General features: G+C 40.0%; 1 long non-coding RNA gene across 1 annotated transcript; it reads left to right on the plus strand.

The window, feature by feature from the left end:
• Positions 1-401: 401 nt before the first annotated feature.
• LOC134079687 (uncharacterized) lies at positions 402-5,780 on the plus strand. Its single transcript, XR_009939119.1, has 3 exons — positions 402-573; positions 832-888; positions 1,486-5,780. It is a non-coding gene; the product is annotated as an uncharacterized LOC134079687 (long non-coding RNA).
• The last annotated feature ends 15,010 nt before the right edge of the window (positions 5,781-20,790 follow it).

Below are 20,790 nucleotides of genomic sequence, written 5' to 3' on the forward strand. Positions count from 1 at the left end.
CCCCTCCCCACGACTCTGTTGAACTCCTTTTCAATGAAGAATGTAGCTTCTCAAGACTTCCACGAGCGTGTAGGAGATTTCTGAATTTCAGAGCTCCATGGTTAGAGTAGCTGAACTCTGCTTGTTGGAGCTCCCACCTTCTTTAGTCAAATCTAAACCAGGTGTAATATTTTCACTATTAGGTCTATTTCAGATTGATTGTTGAATTTTCTTTGTTAACTTTGTTGTTGATTGCCTTTTGAAAATTGACTGACTGTAGTGAAAGATCTAAGAAATACTGTATGAACTAGCCCCAGCAGTAGCCCTGGATTCCAGAGACCTTTTAATCTAATGACATCAAATACATTTCTGTGGTATCTGCAGCTGCACTCTGACCTCTACTAGACGATTCTACCTCGTGCGGCTTCAGTGAAGGACTGCCTTGGGTCAAGAGTTCATCAAGCAATGGCAGGTTCTGCAGCTGTACTCTGACCCCTACTAGACGATTCTACCATGTGCGGCTTCAGTGAAGGACTGCCTTGGGTCAAGAGTTCATAAAGCAATGGCAGGTTCTTAAGCTGTATGGAGATGTAGGTAAGAACATGATCAGACACTACAAGAATCTTATTTTAAATAATAGCAATTTAATGAGTGATGAGTGATGAGCAAAGACTTTTACGGAGATAAAGATTATAACCATGGTATTGGAACTACACAAAATGCAATTTTCATTATTATTATTAATGGTAATAAATCTGGTCATGTAGTTAAATAAACATTTTTTTTTTTTTTTTTTAAATAAACAATTGCCTTTTGTAAGGATTTTATTGTTCTTACCCTGTTCCCCATCAGATATTCTATAGCTTGCCTGCTGAACAATAGGAAACCAGCTGTTGCTCAGATCTTAAGGTGAGTCATATACCTTTCTGATCTTCAAGGTGAACTATGCAAGTTTTTTGTTTTGCCTAATTTGCCTTAAATGATCAACTTCGGAGTAGTTGGAATGGTTATTTGACTTATTTCGGGTTGAACACACTGGGCGAGTTGACCAATCACAATCTTTTGTATAAAGTTAGAGCAAACACAGCCTTAATTCTCAAAATAGGTTTCTTTGTGAATGTTGATTAACTAGTGACATATTCTGCTTAACATTTTCATAGTCTAATTCTATAGGCCTACAGAGTTCATTTAAATGATGGTCTTTGAAACGTTGCGTGAAATAATGGTGGCACAGCGAACGACTTGAGCAAGTGTCAATGCCGGGTCAAACAGAAAGTCTCCAGGCTCGCGAGCATGCTCATGAACAGGCAGACTGACCGGTTTGAGAAATGTTATAAAATATACAGGCTGAAGTTGTAGAGGAAGCTCTGTAGAGAAACCTGCAAGTGTAAAACAAGCGTAAACAAAAAGCAAAACTGGCGAAGAAACTGCCAAACCGGCATAGTTTCCATTGAACTGTAAATGGTAAAACACAAGGTTACTGATTGTATGTTTCTCTTTTCACAGAAAAGCCCTTAGAACATGAAGCCAATGAAGCAGATGAGGACTCAGCCCAGAGACACCAAATGGAAAAGCCCATTGCAGTAATCAACTACTGGAGATGAATGCATGATCAAGGGCGTCAGTTTCTTTTTATAAGTGCCGGGGACAACAACGATAAACTTAAGTGTGATTAGAAAAGTGCTGGGTACAATTATATTTTCATCCGTTTTATGTTTTATTATAATATGCACTGCATTACAGTGTATTGAATATTGAAAGGTGTTTTGAAAAATTGTAGCATTAGGCCTATTTTCAATCAATGAAAGTTGAAAGCGACACATGGTTTGTCATGTTTTCCAAACGCCGTTGGAAACCACCGTTAAGCTATTGGCTTGAGATAGTATTTGAAATCTGTAGCACAAATATAGGCTACCTTTTGGCTATTAAACAGCCCTCCTGACAGCAAAGTACCAGACAAACATTGTCTGACCATAGAGGGGTTATGAAACTAAACGAAAGGTAGGCCTACTGACTGAGAAAGCATCAACCATTTGACGAGCGGTATTTGTGACTGATAGGTCTGTCTTGCATCGCTATGCAGCAAAAAAACAGGAAGGGTTTGACCAGGCAGAGACAATCTCTTTTCGGCAGGCAATATCTTCTGATATCCTTAGATTGATTGTGAAACAAGCTAATCAACTAACCCCTATATGTCTGTGTTGTTAGGCGTCTTTCTTTGCCCTCGTTGGCGGCTACACGGCCGAGATAATTACAAGAAGGATGCTGGGCCAAGCTATGACTAACAGCCATTTCAAGTCTTGCACCAAATCACCAAGGTACTCATGACTGTCAGCTAAGGGGGGTGACGATATTTTAACACTATTTTAAGTAATCTTCAGTGATGACATGTATTACAGTAAAAATAGAGAATACGAAACAATTCAGGAGATGAGTGGAGCAATTTCTAAAATGTCTCGGGAGGTCAGGGCTACAGCAGGTAGTAAAAAGATTGTCAGAGGTTCCAGTGTCAGTCAAACCTTTTCCCACTGGCTGTTACCCTGCATAAAAGACATCTAGTTTAGTTTAGTTACATATATTGTAGATAAGCTAAGTTTAAAATAAGTAGTAGGATTAGTTTAATTAGTAGCTTCAAGATTAGATTTGATTTGCCTTGAAGACCTGAAAGGAGTAACGTGGCGATAACTGAGGCTAGCAAACTACTAGCAAACGGTAACGTTAGCAGTTAAAGTCGACCGCACGGTGGTGCATTGCTTCCAAATCTCACAACAGCAGAACAATTAAGAAAGGCTTCAATGCATTAATCCACTATTTCCACACACCTTGTGATGTGGCCAAGGTGGCAAGACAGCGCATACTGACTAAGCAGACACAATCCTATGTGGGGGGTCGGGGGCTTTGCAACGCCTGAAAAAAAAAAACAACGGACACTGACTGTGCAACATCTAATATAGATACAGAACTGGAAACTATACGGAAAAAAAGGTTTAAAGTTTAAGGAAAATCATGTTAACAGGAAATCAACTCATTCCCACTATGTCAGTGACAGTACAGGCAGCGTAGATTTTAGTGTGTCATCCAGCTCTGATGAAAGTGAGCCTGGGGAGATGAGTCTACAAGACAAACTTATGCAATGGTCATCGACTTTTGGAATCAATCTTGTTGCAGTTACTGCTCTTCTGTCAATATTGACAGTATACCACCCAGAGCTGCCTAGAGATGCTAGGACACTCCTTGGCACTCAAAGGAGAATAGCTGTGGAAGCATTAGGTGGGGGTGAATATCACCATTTTGGATTGGCAAAGGGAATTTTGTCCATATTGAATTCAATTCACCAGCCTAGTTGCCTTCAGACAATTAAGTTGCAATTTAACATCGATGGTTTACCCATTTTTAAAAGTTGGACTTTTGGAATCAATCTTGTTGCAGTTATAAAAAATATTATTCCTAGCCTGCTCAAACGTTGTAGGGCGAAAGACAGACATGTTCTCGTTATTGGACCATGAAAAGATTGAACTGCATGGCCATTAGTTTAAATGTAGTTACCAGGAGATATAATTTGTGGCCACTTCTCAAATGCTTCTCGGTCCTCATCATAAAGGTTTGGACTGTATTTGTAGCTCTGGTCCTAAAGTTTACGTTGCACGCATCCTTTGCTCGGTTTCAGCGGCACTCCAGAAACAGGTTCCCGGAAGCACAGCAGTCGTTTTCGGGGAGAATACATATTTTTTTCCCCTACCAACTGTGTTATCATTGGCCAAAAAGCTAAATAGTTTTAATATTAACCTTACCCTGTTGTAAGACAAAAAAGAGAAAAAACGCAAAACCGTCTAATGTGCACGATTACCTGAAGTCATTTGTAGATGACCTCACCCAGTTACTGAAGGATGGACTGACCTACAGAGGTGAAACTCTGAAGGTGATGGTGTGTTCTTTTATCTGTGATGCTTCAGCACAGGCTTACATAAAACAGACAAAGTCCCATAATGGCTACTCTGGGTGCGACAAGTGCCATCAAGTAGGTGTGTGGCAAAATAAAATGACATACCCTGAGATGAATGCCAGGCTTAGGACTGATGAAAACTTTGCATTGATGTCAGACAATCAAAGGCTCTGCTTTAACCAGTTTTACACGTTATGTTGGGTAGTGTAGTAGTCTCTCGTTAAATCGTGAATATTTTTTTTTTCTCTCTCAAAACAAGGTTGATGCCCCATTAACTTTTGACATCTATATGAGCAGGTATAATCGCTTGGTCACACCGTAGCTGGTTTTAAGTCTACCATGAACGGTTACGATTTTATGGCTTATTCTCCAGTTGTCAATGGAGAAATTGTATTGGATTCTTACTTCTGGACAAGGCTGTGGGCGGGACTGTCGAGCTCTATTGTCCTGATGGTAACACAGTTTTCAATCGATTACATGCACCTGTGCTGTTTGGGGGTAACTAGAAAACTTATTCTGTTCTGGATGAAGGGGAAAAATCTGGCCACTAGACAGCCATCTAGAGTGATCACAGCAATATCCGCAAAACTGACTGCTCTCCGTCCCCATATTCCCACTGAATTTGCCCGAAAGCCACGAGAAACGCATTCTCCCAAGAGAGAGATTTGAAAACTTGTTGTTGTTCTCCGTGGTTGTGTTTTTATTACTCAGCCCCAACCTCTCTGCACCCATGATTGATTTTGCAAATAGATTACTGACAGCATTTCTAAAAAACTTTGGTGACTTATATGTGACCCTGTAAAGCGGAACCAGTCGTTTCGGTAAAATTTACTAAATTATAAATTGTGCTCACGTGAACGGCCATAAACTAAGCTTTCCGATATGTATATCGAGGGTATTACACAAACTATCGCTAAGATAACTGCATCCAAAGTTGACATGGTTCTCCTGTCACGATATGCCAGAAGAGGAGAAATCACCTTTTTAAGCGGCGCGTGCACAACGGGAATGACAGCAAATGTGTTGAATCTTCGCCAGGTTTAACAGTCAATATGTATGTTTTTCCGTGAAATGCGTTCACAATATGAAACTGTTGACTGTATACAGTCGAATTATGCGAAAATGTGAAATTCAACATTTTAACCCGGAAGTTTGTTATTGTTGATTTTCTCAAAATAACGTGCACAAAACGACTGATTTCGCTTTGAATGGTCACATATGGTGAAGGGGAAATTGTTTTTACTATGCATCAGGTGATACAACTAACTGATGTATACCGACAATTTGGTGCCCTTGACCGTGTATCTGCGTTTCCCTATGAAAATTATCTTGGAAAAAATGTTGAGAAAGCCTCATCAGCCATTACAACAGGTGGTCAAGAGACTGTCAGAGGTGCCTGATGCCTTGACTCCACCTCCAAGTGCGCAACCCCTTTTGTTTGACTCACACCAGGATGGTCCATTGCCTCAGCAATACAGCAATGGCAAACAATACAGAAAGGCAGTAACAAAAGACTTCTGTCTGTCAACAAAGACTGGGGACAACTGTATAGCGATAGGACAGGACATTGCACTGGTCCAAAACATTGTGAAATCATCTGGTTCAGTTTTTATTGTGTACAGAACGTTTAGCGACAGAGATTCACATTCACTTATCCCTGCCCATCCGCTCACATAGGCTGTTTTCAGGTCCACACACTAAAAGACAGGCTAGAAGTTGGGCACCTTGAGGATGTTCAGAGAAAATGTGTGCTTTTGCCAGACCAAGACTGTTTTGCTGCCATCCCTCTTCTTCACCAATCCTAATTCCTAATCATCAACAACCCCCAATTCCTAATCCTGAAAAAAATCCTTAAAACAAACAAAAAAAACCCCATATAGCCTATAAAAAAAATCTATCTATCTACATATCCGTCTTGACAAAATGCTGTGAATGAGTAGTTGGAGTGCTTCAGCTGAGTAGCGTCGTCTACTCTTCCTGCGAAGTGCTTTTTTTCCCTTTCCTTGCTTTTGTCTTTTATGAAGGTAACTCTGGGGAGGGGGCATGTGCCTCGAGCCCGGCAAGCCTTTGAAGATAATTAGGCTTAGGTAGTTAATTATGATTAGTTACATGCAGTTCTCCTATCACTTAACATAGTAATCACTTGCAACATATACACCAATAGTGACTTTGGTGTGTAGATCAAGACAGATAGATAGGTAATTGTAATATAGAACATTTTGGATATATATTTCCAAGGGTTATTTTTCAAACACTCAAAACACATCAGAACAATTGTTCTATTTCAAGTGTTTCATTCCTTCACCTTATTATCAGATGGCACAGATGTGGAAGGTGGTCGAGTTCATGGACAAAGGCACTGCCGTAGTGCCATGCAGCTGGCTGGAGAAGGCAGGGGAAAGCTGGAGGTGTTATTGGCCTGGCTCCTATGACCACTGGCGGCTCCAGAAGTCTGTTTTAAACCACCTTCCGCCAGACTGGCGGAATCCTAATTCTTATTCAACAACCCCCAATTCCTAATCCTGAAAAATAAATCCTATAGAGAGATATTTGAAACCATGTTGCGTAATCCATCCAATATTGTATTTAGTATGATGTCATGGTAGATATGGCATTCATTTAAACCTGCAGAGCAGCTACAGAGTTTGTGAGATCACAGATTGCCAGGAAGTGTGCCCTTTGTGAGGATGGAGATGCTCTCATAGCAGTTTCTCTTGTGCTTGTGGACCCCTCCTAGCCCATAGACTATGTCAGGCCTAATCGCAAATACAGTCCAAACCTTTATGATGAGGACCGAGAAGCATTTGAGAAGCGGCCACAAATTATATCTCCTGGTAACTACATTTAAACTAATGGCCATGGAGTTCCATCTTTTAATGGTGCAATCATAACGAGGAACATGTCTGTCTTTCGCTCTACAAAGTTTGAGCAGGCTAGGAATAATATTTTTTATAAGGGGAATCGAGAAGCGTTTCTGGGTGCTTGCATTTCTTCAAAATTGCGCAACTGATGAACACAGAGCAGGACATTGTTCGACAGTATGCACAAACTGTATTTGAGTACCTTGGTGATTTGGTGCACTAAGAAAAAATGTAATGGAGAATACTTTCATTTTGGCCTGGCAAACTCCATAAAAAAAGAAATTAGGGAGCCTAACATGATCAAGCGCCCTGCAAAATATTAAATTACAGTTAAACTTTGATGGCCTCCCACATTTTAGAAGTGACTACACCAAAAACCCATGGTAGGATTGTTCTCAGGAATGAGCAAGCCGGGAGGCATTTTGAGTACCTTGGTGATTTGGTGCAAGACACAGGTGTCAAAGGTCTGGTATTAGACCACAAAGGACAATTTATGATTTATACGGGTCCTGTGGTGCTCAGAAATTGTATGCTAGATGCCATGTTTTTGTTGCTGACCCCATGTTTGCCAGCGGAGAGACTTCAATTTGCACAATTCTAGGCTTAGTTAAAAATGTTGAAGAATTGTATGATGGGCAAGAACTAGACTTTTAGTTTATTTTCAGTTCACCTGTGGCGTATCCTGCAAAGCAAGTTAAGCCTACCTTACACTGACAAGATTTGGGAAAGACTCTTAAAAGATTATAGTCTTTTAACTAATGCCCCTCATTCAAGTTTTCCTCAAAAGACTACAACCTTTCAAGAATCTGTCCCAAATCTAGTCAGTGTAAGGTAGGCTTTAGACATATCTAGGCTATCTAGACATATCGAAGCTACATAAAGCCTTAACTCTGTATTTAGCTGAGTGGTCCTACGATGGCAGTTGTCATAAATGTGTATAATAATAATAATAATAATAATAATAATATTTTTATTTATTTATTTATTTATTTTACTTTTAAAATGAAGTGTTATTTGGATAAGATCCAAACATATGTAGTACTGAAATATGTATCTATTCATGCTAAAGTGAAGGTATTCTGTGTATTAAGGTAAGCATAACACTAAGACCAGGCACCATTTAAACCCATGTGCAACTTTGAAGTCAATTGTTTTTTGTTTTTTTGTGTTTAAGAGGGGTCTGTCGAATGCTATTCATTATTTTGTCCAATTACACAATTTCAGTCAATCACATTTGTCAATATTAAATGAAGCACGCTTGCGTGCAGTCTCAAGGAGGCTCAGATAAAGTCGCTTCAAAACTTCCGTCAGATACCCCTCTTTTCAACTACTTTCAACCACTGGCTTAGTGAGTACATTCATAGTATGTACATTGGGAGATTATTGATTTCTTCTTTTTTTCCCTGTATAACCAGGTAGTTCTTTGTCATTTTTTACTATTTTGGTTTTATATATTCATATGGAAATATGAGTTATGTTAGTCAGAGTAGTGAGCTTATCATTAGTCAATACATGTAGCCCTCCTGATAGATACACTGCTTAAGGATTAAAAATTTTGAGTATACACATTAAATGTTTTCTGATTGATTTTACATAAATCTTTAAATTAAAAGACTAAAGGTTTTGGACGGATGAAACATTTTCAAAAAATGTCCTTTTTCCAGCTAGCGTAAACTAACTTTGAATAAGAATTCCTGAATTTAGTAATTAAGGTAGTTAATTCAGTAAAGTTTGGTAAAAGAGGAATAACTATGATGGCAAATTTTAAAAGCATAGGTTACAGGCAGTTCTGTATACATTTGTTTCATTTAGTGAGAGCATATTAACTTAATATCCCTGGTAGTCAGTGTGTTCCATTTAAGCCCATTTCATGTGTTTCAAGAGGAATAATGACATTTGTGTGGTTTGATAGCTTTTTACTGCCGTCCTGTGTTTAGTCTAATGTTTGTGGTGGTCCATTATTACAAGCCAAACATGAAATGCAAGTAAAAAAAAAAAAAAGAATTATGTATAACATGTTACTGAATAATATGTGTTTACTACCTGAAGAAAAATACATTTCTATATTTGTGTAAATAAATGTGGTTGTGGGCTTATTTTGGAACACATACGGGCTTAAATGGTGAACTTAAATATGTGAACTTTGGTGGGCTTTAATGGGTACACTTATACTGAATATTCTCTTGTAACCTTTCACTGAGGTTTGTTTCTAGTCAGAAGTCTTCAAAAGGATGGACACTCTATGGCCTTGAAGAATTGTGTTATTTAACTAAAGGTTTTGCTGAGATTTGTTAAGAGTATATGCAATAAAATGTTATCAAGAAACTCATTGAGTCCATTTTTCTTGCCTCAAACACTACAACTTAGTTTGTTTTTGCAATGCATGGTGCTCTTCCATCTACAACCTGTCGCGTGCTATTTTTTCCCCCTGTCCCCTCTATCTTGGCCTAGTTTTTCTCGTATATATCACATTCTCTCAATGCATTTATGAATAGTGTAATGGCATTCATTTAAAATCCATTTGAAAATATGTAATCATCCCCATCTTTTCAATTATATATTTTGATTCAGTCAGCTACAGAAGTAGGCTGTGCAAATAGGTAGGCTATAGCAAGTTGACATTCCTGACAGTGAAGCAGACATTGGGTTATTCTTTGATCATTCAATGTGTGAATTTGATGTTTGAATTTGATTTCCCGTTTTGATGCAATGCCTCTTTATTCATTCATTCAACCTTAAATTATTCTCGGATGTTCATCGAGGGTAGCCCTCTCGGTGAAGCCGAGATAAACTATAGATCTTGAAAAACAGGTGGTGTGCGTGCATTATACACTTAAGGTCCACTGATTCAGTTGCCAGAATCCGTTGTCATCGCTTGTGCAGACTTGAACCAAAGGTTGTTTATAAATCGTCTCTGCTAGGACTTTGTTTATCATCCACGTGTTGAAGTTACAACTATAATTCAACTCTTTTTCAACGTCTTTCTAATAACGTTGAATGACGTTGAAAAAACAATGTTGATTCAACGAAATGCTTTCGACGCTCTACGACGGTTGAGAAATCAACCATTCTTATCGTTGATTCACCGTTGAATTCCGGTCGTCTGACGGAAACCGACCGATCTGACCAGCAATCAACGTTGATTCAACTCTCCTTTGCTATCTGGGACACGCGCACGGTGATCACAGATCTCACCCAATCATCGAACAGCAATGGGCGTGTCTCTATACCGTACCACAAACTGGTACCTCAACAGAAGGGTCCCCTAAAACAGTACGGTTCGGTACGCTTATTTAGGTACGCTTTAGAACTTCTCACAATCGAAACACAAATAATTGCGGACCGAACTGAACCGAACTGTACCGTACTGGTCGGTGGAAACGAGACTTAAGAAGCAGGTCAACCAAAGATCGGGGCTGCTTCTTCTTCTTTCCTCGTCTTACGTGTTGTGTTACTCTGTAGCTCCTGATAGTTATTATGTGAACTCCGTACGTCGTCGCGAAACCAAGTATGCGGGACTTAGTGCTCCAGTGAACATCGGAACTCCGCATCATCCACCTGCTGCTCGTGGCCTTACACCCGGACAAGGGAGATCACTGAACGAGAATTCATTTAGACTCTTTGCTTTTTTCGACACTATTGGATTAATTTCTTTCGTTTTTCCTTTTTCAACACAAAATGGAATTACGACGACTATTGGATTAATTTCTTACATTTTTCCTTTTTCAACACAAAATGGAATTACTACGTCTATTGGATTAATTAGGGCCCGAGCACCGAGGTGCGGCCACTGAAAGTGGCTGCACCATAGGTGCAAGGCCCTATTGTTTTTGCTCAGATTATTATTAGGGCCCGAGCACCGAGGTGCGGCCACTGAAAGTGGCTGCACCGTAGGTGCAAGGCCCTATTGTTTCTGCTCAGATTATTATTATTATTATTCTTTTTCCGTCTTACCTGTTTTTTTTTTTTCACCAAGTTGGCATGCTCTAAAACTCTTGTAATTTGGCAGCCATTTGTAGAATTGCAATCGAAACTCAGAGACAGAGTTTTGGCCTAGGGCGTGGCTCAGGGACTCTATAGCGCCACCTATCACGCTGTCTGTTGTGGTTGACACATGCATTCACGAAAATGGCCCAGATTTGGTGGGCATGTGTGTTGTATTAATCTAAACAATTTTTACATTTACACTCTATAGCAAATATTCGAAGAATTTGAGTTATGGTTATGATTATGAATTTTGCACATCATGTATTTTGAAACACTTCTCCTAGACGGTTTATCGAAATCATGTCATATAAGCACTAAAATGATCTTAAGGGGTTGCCCGAGAGGAATTGCGACCAGATTTTTGAATTTCAAAAGTATATCGAAATGGCGAAGGTTTGAATCTAGGTGTCTTATAAAAGAAACAAAAAGTTGGTGTTATAGGCAGAAAACAGTGACTAATTTGGATGAAATTTGATGGAGTATTAGTTAGTGTGTTTGTAGTGACAGTCATATACAAAGTTTTGAATTTGGTGTTGTTTGTGATTTTTAAAAGCGCATTAATGATTGTGGTGGACACAGTTTTAGCTAAAATATTTTGAAGCGAGTTGATGAATAATAATAATCATATCAACCTATGCTGCAATTTCGACGTAAACCACATTAACAGAAAGTGAGTTATTTAGGTTTTCATATGACTATGGTCTCTCCTATCCGCTCCTTGCTGCCCGCGCGTGTTACACACAGAACTACCTAGCTGCTCCCTCACTGTGGCTCACCCACTCTCCACCTCCTTGTCTCTTTCCTTCCCCCCACAGTTATTCACACTTTCCCCTCTCTCCCAGCTGGATGTCTCTCTCTCCTCCCCCGCTCTCCACACAGAGACACAGACACAGACACAGACACAGACACACACACACACACACACACACAGAGTCAAGAATGACAGTGTGATGCAAAGTAAAAGGTAAAAAAAAGATCATGTGTATAAAGATTTTATTCAGGTTAAGTCATTTTTGTGATTGAATTGGGGACTGACTGAGTAAGACCCAAGTTCTAATCCTCATAAAAATGTGGTGGCTTTGTGTGTTGCCACCTCTAGTCTGAGACAGAGCCCTGGCCTAGCGTGTGGCTTAGGGACTCCTGGTCACACACACACACACACACACACACACACACACACACACACACACACACACACACACACACACACACACACACACACACACACACACACACACACACACACACACACACACACACACACACACACACACACACACACACACACACACACACACACACACACACACACACACACACACACACACACACACACACACTTGGGGCAGCCGTGGCCTACTGGTTAGGGCTTGGGGCTTGTAACTGGAGGGTTGTCGGTTCGATCCCCGACTAGTCCACAGCTGAAGTGCCCTTGAGCAAGGCACCTAGCCCCTCACTGCTCCCGGAGTGCGCTATTTTTTTGTACTGTATGGCTCCATTTGTCTCTACCCTGTCTGTCTGTCTGTCTCTCTCTCTCTCTCTCTCTCTCTCTCTCTCTCTCTCTCTCTCTCTCTCTCTCTCTCTCTCCCGCATTTTTCTCCCTCCCCCATTCTTTCCACACAGACACAAACACACACACACACACACACACACACACACACTCTCTCCCTTCCTTGAACCACCTGAAAATGAATGGCCACCTAGCGCATTGTCTGTTGCGGTTGACACACACATTCACGAAAATGAACCAAATTTGGTGGGCTTGTGCGTTATTGCTATCGATAGTCAGAGAAAGAGCTTTGGCCTAAGGTGTGGCTTAGGGACTCTATAGCGCCACTTAGCGTGTTGTCTGTTGTGGTTGACACATACATTCAAGAAAATTGACCAAATTTGGTGGGCATGTGTGTTGCTCATGCACATGCCCAATGACACGCACATGTTGCCTCGTTAGATTCCGAAATGTCACAGGTCTCCGCACCGCAGGTGCTCGGGCCCGCCATCGCCGCTTGCGGCTATATTTAGGGCCCGAGCACCGAGGTGCGGCCACTGAAAGTGGCTGCACCGTAGGTGCAAGGCCCTATTGTTTTCGCTCAGATTATTATTATTCTTTTTTCCGTCTTACCTGTTTTTTTTTTTTCACCAACTTGGCATGCTCTAAAACTCTTGTAATTTGGCAGCCATTTGTAGAATTGCAATCGAAACTCAGAGACAGAGCTTTGGCCTAGGGTGTGGCTCAGGGACTCTATAGCGCCATCTAGCGCGCTGTCTGTTGTGGTTGACACATACATTCACGGAAATGAACCAAATTTGGTGGACATGTGTGTTGTATGAATCTGAACAAGTTTTACATTTGAACTACGTAGTGAATCTTACAAGAATTTGAGTTATGATTATGATTATGATTTTTGCACATCATGTATTTTGAAACACTTCTCCTAGACGGTTTATCGAAATCATGTCATATCAGCACTAAAATGATCTTGAGGGGTTACCCGAGAGGAATTGCGACCAGATTTTTGAATTTTCGAAGTATATTGAAATGGCGAAGGTTTGAATTATGGCGTCTTATTACGAAACAGGAAGTTGGTGTTATAGGCAGAAAAAAGGTTATGAATTGGATGTAATTTGGCAGCTACATGTGGAATTGCTTCTGCTAGTCAGAGACAGAGCTCTGGCCTAAGGTGTGGCTTTGGGACTCTATAGCGCCACCTAGCAGCATGTTATCTGTTGTGGTTGACACAAACATTCACAAAAATGAACCAAATTTGGTGGACTTGTGTGTTATTGCTATGGCTAGTCAGAGACAGAGCTTTGGCATAGGGTGTGGCGTAGGGACTCTATAGCGCCACCTAGTGCATTGTCTGTTGTGGTTGACACAAACATTCACGAAAATTAACCAAATTTGGTGGGTTTGTGTGTTATTGCTATCGGTAGTCAGAGAGAGAGCTCTGGCCTAAAGTATGGCTTAGGGACTCTAGAGCGCCACCTAATGCATTGTCTGTTGTGGTTGACACGTACATTCACCAAAATGAACCAAATTTGGTGGGCATGTGTGTTATTGCTAAAGTTATTCAGAGACGGAGCTCTGGCCTCGGGTGTGGCTCAGGGACTCTATAGCGCCACCTAGTGCATTGTCTGTTGTGGTTGACACATACATTCACGAAAATGAACCAAATTTTCTTGGCATATGTGTTATTGCTATAGCTATTCAGACACAGCGCTCTGGCCAAGGGTGTCTTATGGACTGTATAGCGCCACCTAGCGCATTGTCTGTTGTGGTTGACACACACATTCACGAAAATGAGCCAAATTTGGTGGGCTTGTGCGTTATTGCTTTCGATAGTCAGAGATAGAGCTCTGGCCTAGGGTGTGGCTTAGGGACTCTATAGCGCCACCTAGCATGTTGTTAGTTGTGGTTGACACAAACATTCAGGAAAATTGACCAAATTTGGTAGGCACATGTGTTGCTCATGCACATGCCCCCCAACACGCACATGTTGCTTTGTTAGATTCCGAAATGTCACAGGTCTCCGCACCGCAGGTGCTCGGGCCCGCCATCGCCGCTTGCGGCTATATTTATTATTATTCTTTCATCGTCTTACCCTGTGCGCCCTTTTTTCACCAACTTAGCATGCTCCAAAACTCTTGTATTTTGGCAGCTACATGTGGAGTTAATGTGGCTACTCAGTGACAGAGCTCTGGCCTAGGGTGTGGCTCAGGGACTCTATAGCGCCACCTATCGCGCTGTCTGCTGTGGTTGACACATGCATTCACGAAAATGGCCCAGATTTGGTGGGCATGTGTGTTCTATTAATCTGAACAACTTTTACATTTACACTCTATAGTAAATATTAGAAGAATTTGAGTTATGATTATGATTATGATTTTTGCACATCATGTATTTTGAAACACTTCTCCTAGACAGTTTATCGAAATCATGTCATTTCAGTAGTAAAATGATCTTGAGGGGTTGCCCAAGAGAAATTGCGAACAGATTTTTGAATTTCAAAAGTATATTGAAATAGCGAAGGTTTGAATTATGGCGACTTATTACGAAACAGGAAGTTGGTGTAATAAGCAGAAAAAAGGTTATAAATTGGATGTAATTTGGCAGCTACATGTGGAATTGCTTTTGCTAGTCAGGGACAGAGCTCTGGCCTAAGGTGTGGCTTCGGGACTCTATAGCGCCACCTAGCAGCATGTTATCTGTTGTGGTTGACACAAACATTCACGAAAATGAACCAAATTTGGTGGACTTGTGTCTTATTGCTATGGCTAGTCAGAGACAGAGCTTTGGCCTAGGGTGTGGCATAGGGACTATATAGCGCCACCTAGTGCGTTGTCTGTTGTGGATGACACATACATTCACGAAAATGAACCAAATTTGGTGGACTTGTGTGTTATTGCTATCGGTAGTCAGAGACAGAGCTTTGGCCTAGGGTGTGGCTTAAGGACTCTATAGCGCCACCTAGCGCATTGTCTGTTGTGGTTGACACAAACATTCACGAAAATTAACCAAATTTGGTGGGCTCGTGTGTTATTGTTTTTGCTAGTTAGAGACAGAGCTCTGGACTAGGGTGTGGCTTAAGGACTCTATAGCGCCACCTAGTGTGTTACCTGTTGTGGTTGACATACATTCACGAAAATGAATCAAATTTGGTGAGCTTGTTTGTTATTACTGCCGCTAGTCAGAAACAGAGCTCTGGCCTAGGGTGTGGCTTAGGGACTATAGCGCCACCTAGCAGATTGTGTGTTGTTGTTGACGCATACATTCAGGAAAATGAACCAAATTTGGTGGGCATGTGTGTTATTGCTATAGCTATTCAGAGACAGCGCTTTGGCCAAGGGTGTCTTAGAGACTGTATAGCGCCACCTAGCGCATTGTCTGTTGTGGTTGACACACTCATTCACGAAAATGAACCAAATTTGGTGGGCTTGTGCGTTATTGCTATCGATAGTCACAGATAGAGCTCTGGCCTAGGGTGTGGCTTAGGGACTCTATAGCGCCACCTAGCGTGTTGTCTGTTGTGGTTGACACATACATTCAGGAAAATTGACCAAATTTGGTGGGCATGTGTGTTGCTCATGCACATGCCCACCAACACGCACATGTTGCTTTGTTAGATTCCGAAATTTCACAGGTCTCCGCACCGCAGGTGCTCGGGCCCGCCATCGCCGCTTGCGGCTATATTTTCTTTTGTTTTTCCTTCTCACCACAAAATGGAATTATCTTTTTTCCTACATATTGTAACCAACAAGCTGTATTGTGCCGCATTTTTGCTGTATTTAAAAATGCTGAATTATAAAACTATTTTAATCCAACGTCCGATTCTTTCAGCTTGTATTCTGTTTTGGGATGAGGCTACCACTTCCCAAACAGGATGGTAAAGATAACGTCTCTCTTCTGTGATTCTTTTCTATTCTTTCTGAGTCTTAGTTTAAGCCTTGAAACTAAGCACCTCTCATAAATGACCTGAGTTTCAGCTGTTTACTGAGACCGAATGTTTTACGTGTGAGTTAACTGTCAGGGCCTTGATGTTCCACTGACTTCTTATGTACTAAAAAGCCTGGTTATTCTTTGGGAAGACTTGAGCACCTTCCTCTAGACAGTCCGGGGTTTATCTGTATACATAGAAGTCTTAGGTCATTGACATCACAGAGGTCGGTGCGTAACCTAACCTGACAGTAGGTGCCTGGTATTATAGTTCAGCTATAAGATTCGATTGTGGTGGCCGGGTGTATGTGCAGCCAGCTGAGTGCTTATCGTACAGGCCATCCTTTCAACTCCAGGCAACAACACAAAACTTAACATAAGCTGAAATTGCTGTTTTTAAGATTACTTATAAATAATTTTTACATCCCCAAAATAAGTAAAATATACTTAATATAAGCATAAAATGCTGGTTGTAAAATGAGGTTACTTAAATTTAAACAGCCTCAGATTATATTCCTTTTTTTTTTGGAAGAATATTTTCTGGACTTTTTGCCTTTATTCAGATAGGACAATGAAGATAGACAGGAAGCGGGTAGGTGAGTGAAAGAGTTGGGGAGAGATTCGGCTATGACCGCAGGTGAGATTTGAACCGGGTCCCCGTGGACGAGTACAAGGTACTAATTCTGTAACCTGTTGCGCCACAGTACCACAGGTTGTGACGAGTCTAGATTACGTATATTTAAAGTTGTTACATAAGTTGTTATAAGCATAAACTGCTGTTTTAAGATGATATTTTAAATCTTAAATGTCATCTTAAATTAAGTCAAATTTTCTTGTCACTTAATTTTAAAACTAGCTTTATTTCGATGAGAATTTGAGGGAGAGATGTAAAAGATCTCATTTTAACAGTATTTACCTCATTTTAAGATTTCATGCCTATTTGAGACAAAAAAAAGATGTGCTTGATTTAAGATAGTGTAAAGTTGAACATTAACATAAAGTAAGAAATTCACGCTTCAAACAATATAAATGATCTAACACTTCTAATCTATTTTTTGATCTTGATAACAATCAAATAATTTGCAGCGTACCCTTATATTATGTATATGAATTGATTTGAATTTCATTGAATTTCAATTCTACTTCCCTTAATTCAAATTCGAATTGTAATTCTGCATCCTGTTTTTGACCTCAATTCAAATTCAATTCAAACTCAAGAATTTAATTGGAATTTAGGAGTCATTCTCAATTCAATTCTAAATTTTGCACAAGCCTGCTTTACAGCACACTTAAAGAGCTATTTTTTTTTTTTATCTTTTCTTTAATAGAACATGTTAATATGGAAATGTAATCAACTCATCAATAATGGAATGGCTGGTAAAAAAAAAATATGAGCAGACAGATTCTTCTTCAAGTCTAATTTCAACTGCAGTATCAAACTATAAAGCTTCCCAGTGTGGGACATTCATTCCACACACTACTTATAGAAATGCACTGTAGGAACACCTATTTTCTTCGTGTAGTGTATTTTTTAATTAATGCCATTCTATTTAAAGGGGTTGTTCCTGCATAGACTGTTTATGGGTAAGACTGTTTTAGTGGCAGGCTGGCAAATACCGGTGACTTGCGCTAACCTAGGACAAGCGAACTCTGAAACTCGAAGGACTTTATGAAATGTGCAGATAATGGTCTCCACTGATAAATATCACACTGGCTAACTTGGAAATGAGGTCCTATGTCAAGAATTCTGAACTACCCCTTTAATAGGAAATGATAGATTTAGGTTAATTTTCATGGATTAAAAAAATCTAAATATTATAGGTTAAATTATAGCACTGAACATTGACTGTGGAATCTGGTATGCTACACAGTTTGGTCTCCCCCCTGTCACCATGAAAGGAAACTAAACTATTTGGAATATTCCTTAGGCTATTGAATGCTTTAAATGTGAATGCTATTTCACCATTAACTAGGTAGCCCAAGTGTGGTTACACACAGTTGAGGTATAGGCCTATGTCTTGAGTGATCACTGCCCCTTTAAATTACGTTTTAACTCCATGCTGATTTTGTTGATGAACAGCGCCGTCTTTGGTTCAGTTTTCTTACTGTTTAAATAAACGACACACGCACACTTGTGTGGTTGGTAAGGAATTGTTTTTAATAGTTTCTTTCAATTCCCACACAACATCAGATAGCCTACTAAGCCAAGATTGCATTAAAATGTGTCTATGATTAGAACTTTATTGCTGATCGTAGGTGAAATAATTTTATTATTGTAGGCTAGCACAGATGGCAGTGCCAGTCTCAGTTGGACAGAAGCTTACACACTAATCAAATCTGCAGTTGCCTGTTAACATTTTCATCTGAAGTAGATCTACAACCCCTAGCATAAATTATGGAATCACTAGTCTTGGAGGATGTAAATCCAGTTGTTTAATTTTTTAGAAAAAAGCCAGATCACAGACATGACACAAAACTAAGTTAATTTCAAATGGCAACTTTCTGGCTTTAGGAAACATTAAAGGAAATCAAGAAAAAAAAAAAAAAAATCAGAAACAGTTGCTTGTTTTCGACCAACCAGAGGGGAAAAAAATATGGACTCACTCAATTACAAGGCAAAAAATATGGAATCATGAAAAACAAACTGACAAAAGAACAGTTTAAACGCACCACTAGTACTTTGTTGCACCACCTCTGGCTTTTATAACAGATTGCAGTCTCTAAGGCATGGACTTAAATGAGTGACAAACAGTACTCTTCATCCATCTGGCTCCAACTTTCTCTGATTGCAGTTGCCAGATCAGTTTTGTAGGTTGGATCCTTGGGATGCACCATTTTCTTCAACTTCTACCAGATTTTCAATTGGATTGAGATCCAGAATATTTGCCGGCCATGACATTGACCTTATGTGTCTTTCTTGGCGATCATTACATCTTCAATAATGCACAAGTTTATATTGATATTTTGGACACTTTTCTTATCCCATAAATTGAAAGTATGTTTGGGGATGATGACATCATTTTTCAAGATGATAATGCATCTTGTCAGAGCCAAAACTGTTGAATTCCTTGAAGAAAGACACATAAGGTCAATGTCATGGCCTGCAAATAGTCTGGATCTAAATCCAATTGAAAACCTACGGAGCCCAGGAGGGGTCAGGTGTGTGAATATTTTTGAGTGCACTTTTTGCGTTCCCTCGCAATACTTTTGCGTTCCCTTGCAATAGTTTTTGCGTTACCTCGCAATACTTTTGCGTTCCCTCGCAATAATTTTGCGTTCCCTCACAATACTTTTTGCGTTCCCTCGCAATAACTTGTATGTGTTCCTGACAACCTGGGCTCCATACATTAGCCCACCATACAGGTTTACATGGACTGCAGTTCATCTCATGGATAATCTGGACATTATTAAGTTTTGCTTTAACCTAGGGCTCACATACAGCAATATAGTGGCAGATTTGTCTGTGAGACACAATGTGATTATAAGCATGAAAACTCTGAAGCGTCTGCTAAAGAAAAAACGGCTTGTTTCGGTGCAGCATGAGAGTTGACAGCGCATTAACCTGACGTAGCCAGGCTAGCCACTGTATGGAGCCCAATGTTAACTTTTCTTTACGTCTCAGAACGTAGTTTGAGATTTCAGGGGAGACTTATATTTGGCTGCTCCAAGGCCGAGGTACTTGAATTGACTGGGTTAACTCCCTCTCTCCTTCACAACAGCAGCAGGTTAATAACTTGCACAGTGGTTTGGATCAGAGAATTTATTTCGTGATCTTTATAATGTAGCCTACATTCACATCGCTCTCTCTCCCACTCCAATCTCACACACACACACCCTCGCTCCCTCTCTACCCCTCCCACTCCGCAAATGGAACCTGTGGCTTAAAGGGCATACATACAAGTTATTGCGAGGGAGCGCAAAAGTATTGCGAGGGAACGCAAAAGTGCACTCAAAAATATTCACACACCTGACCCTTCCCAGGCTCCGTAAAAACCTGTGGTAGAAGTTGAAGAAAATGGTGTATCCCAAGGCTCCAACAAAGGTGCAACAAAGTACTAGTGGTGCGTTGAAGTGTTTTTTTGTCAGTTTGTTTTTCATGATTCCATCATTTTTGCCTTGGAATTGAGTGATTCCATGATTTTCATAATAATAATAATAATAATAACTAGAAATGCAATTCCAAGGAATTACCAGTGCATGAAAATGCAAAAAAATTATAGATGGATAATGTAGATATGGTTATTAAGGTGTAGCTAGGGTAAACATGGTGGTTGCATAGTTTAGAGAGTTGATGGTGTTAAAGTAGACATTTTAAAGCTTAAACATTCCTGTTCTAACTTAACTAATGATTTCTAATAGGTATTCAAAAATGTTAACTATGTTAACAATGATAACCAGGTTGATTGGTTTACTTAGCTAATGATTTCTAATAGTTATTGTAAAAATGCTAACTATGTTAACAATGCTAACCAGGTTGATAAGCTAACTTAGTTGATGATTTCTAGCAGTAATGTTAAAAATGCTAACTGTGCTAACAATGCTAATTATGTTAACAATGCTAACCACGTTGATTAGCTAACTTAGCT

The sequence above is a fragment of the Sardina pilchardus genome, chromosome 5 (assembly GCF_963854185.1).
Source record: "Sardina pilchardus chromosome 5, fSarPil1.1, whole genome shotgun sequence".
Taxonomy (NCBI): domain Eukaryota; kingdom Metazoa; phylum Chordata; class Actinopteri; order Clupeiformes; family Clupeidae; genus Sardina; species Sardina pilchardus.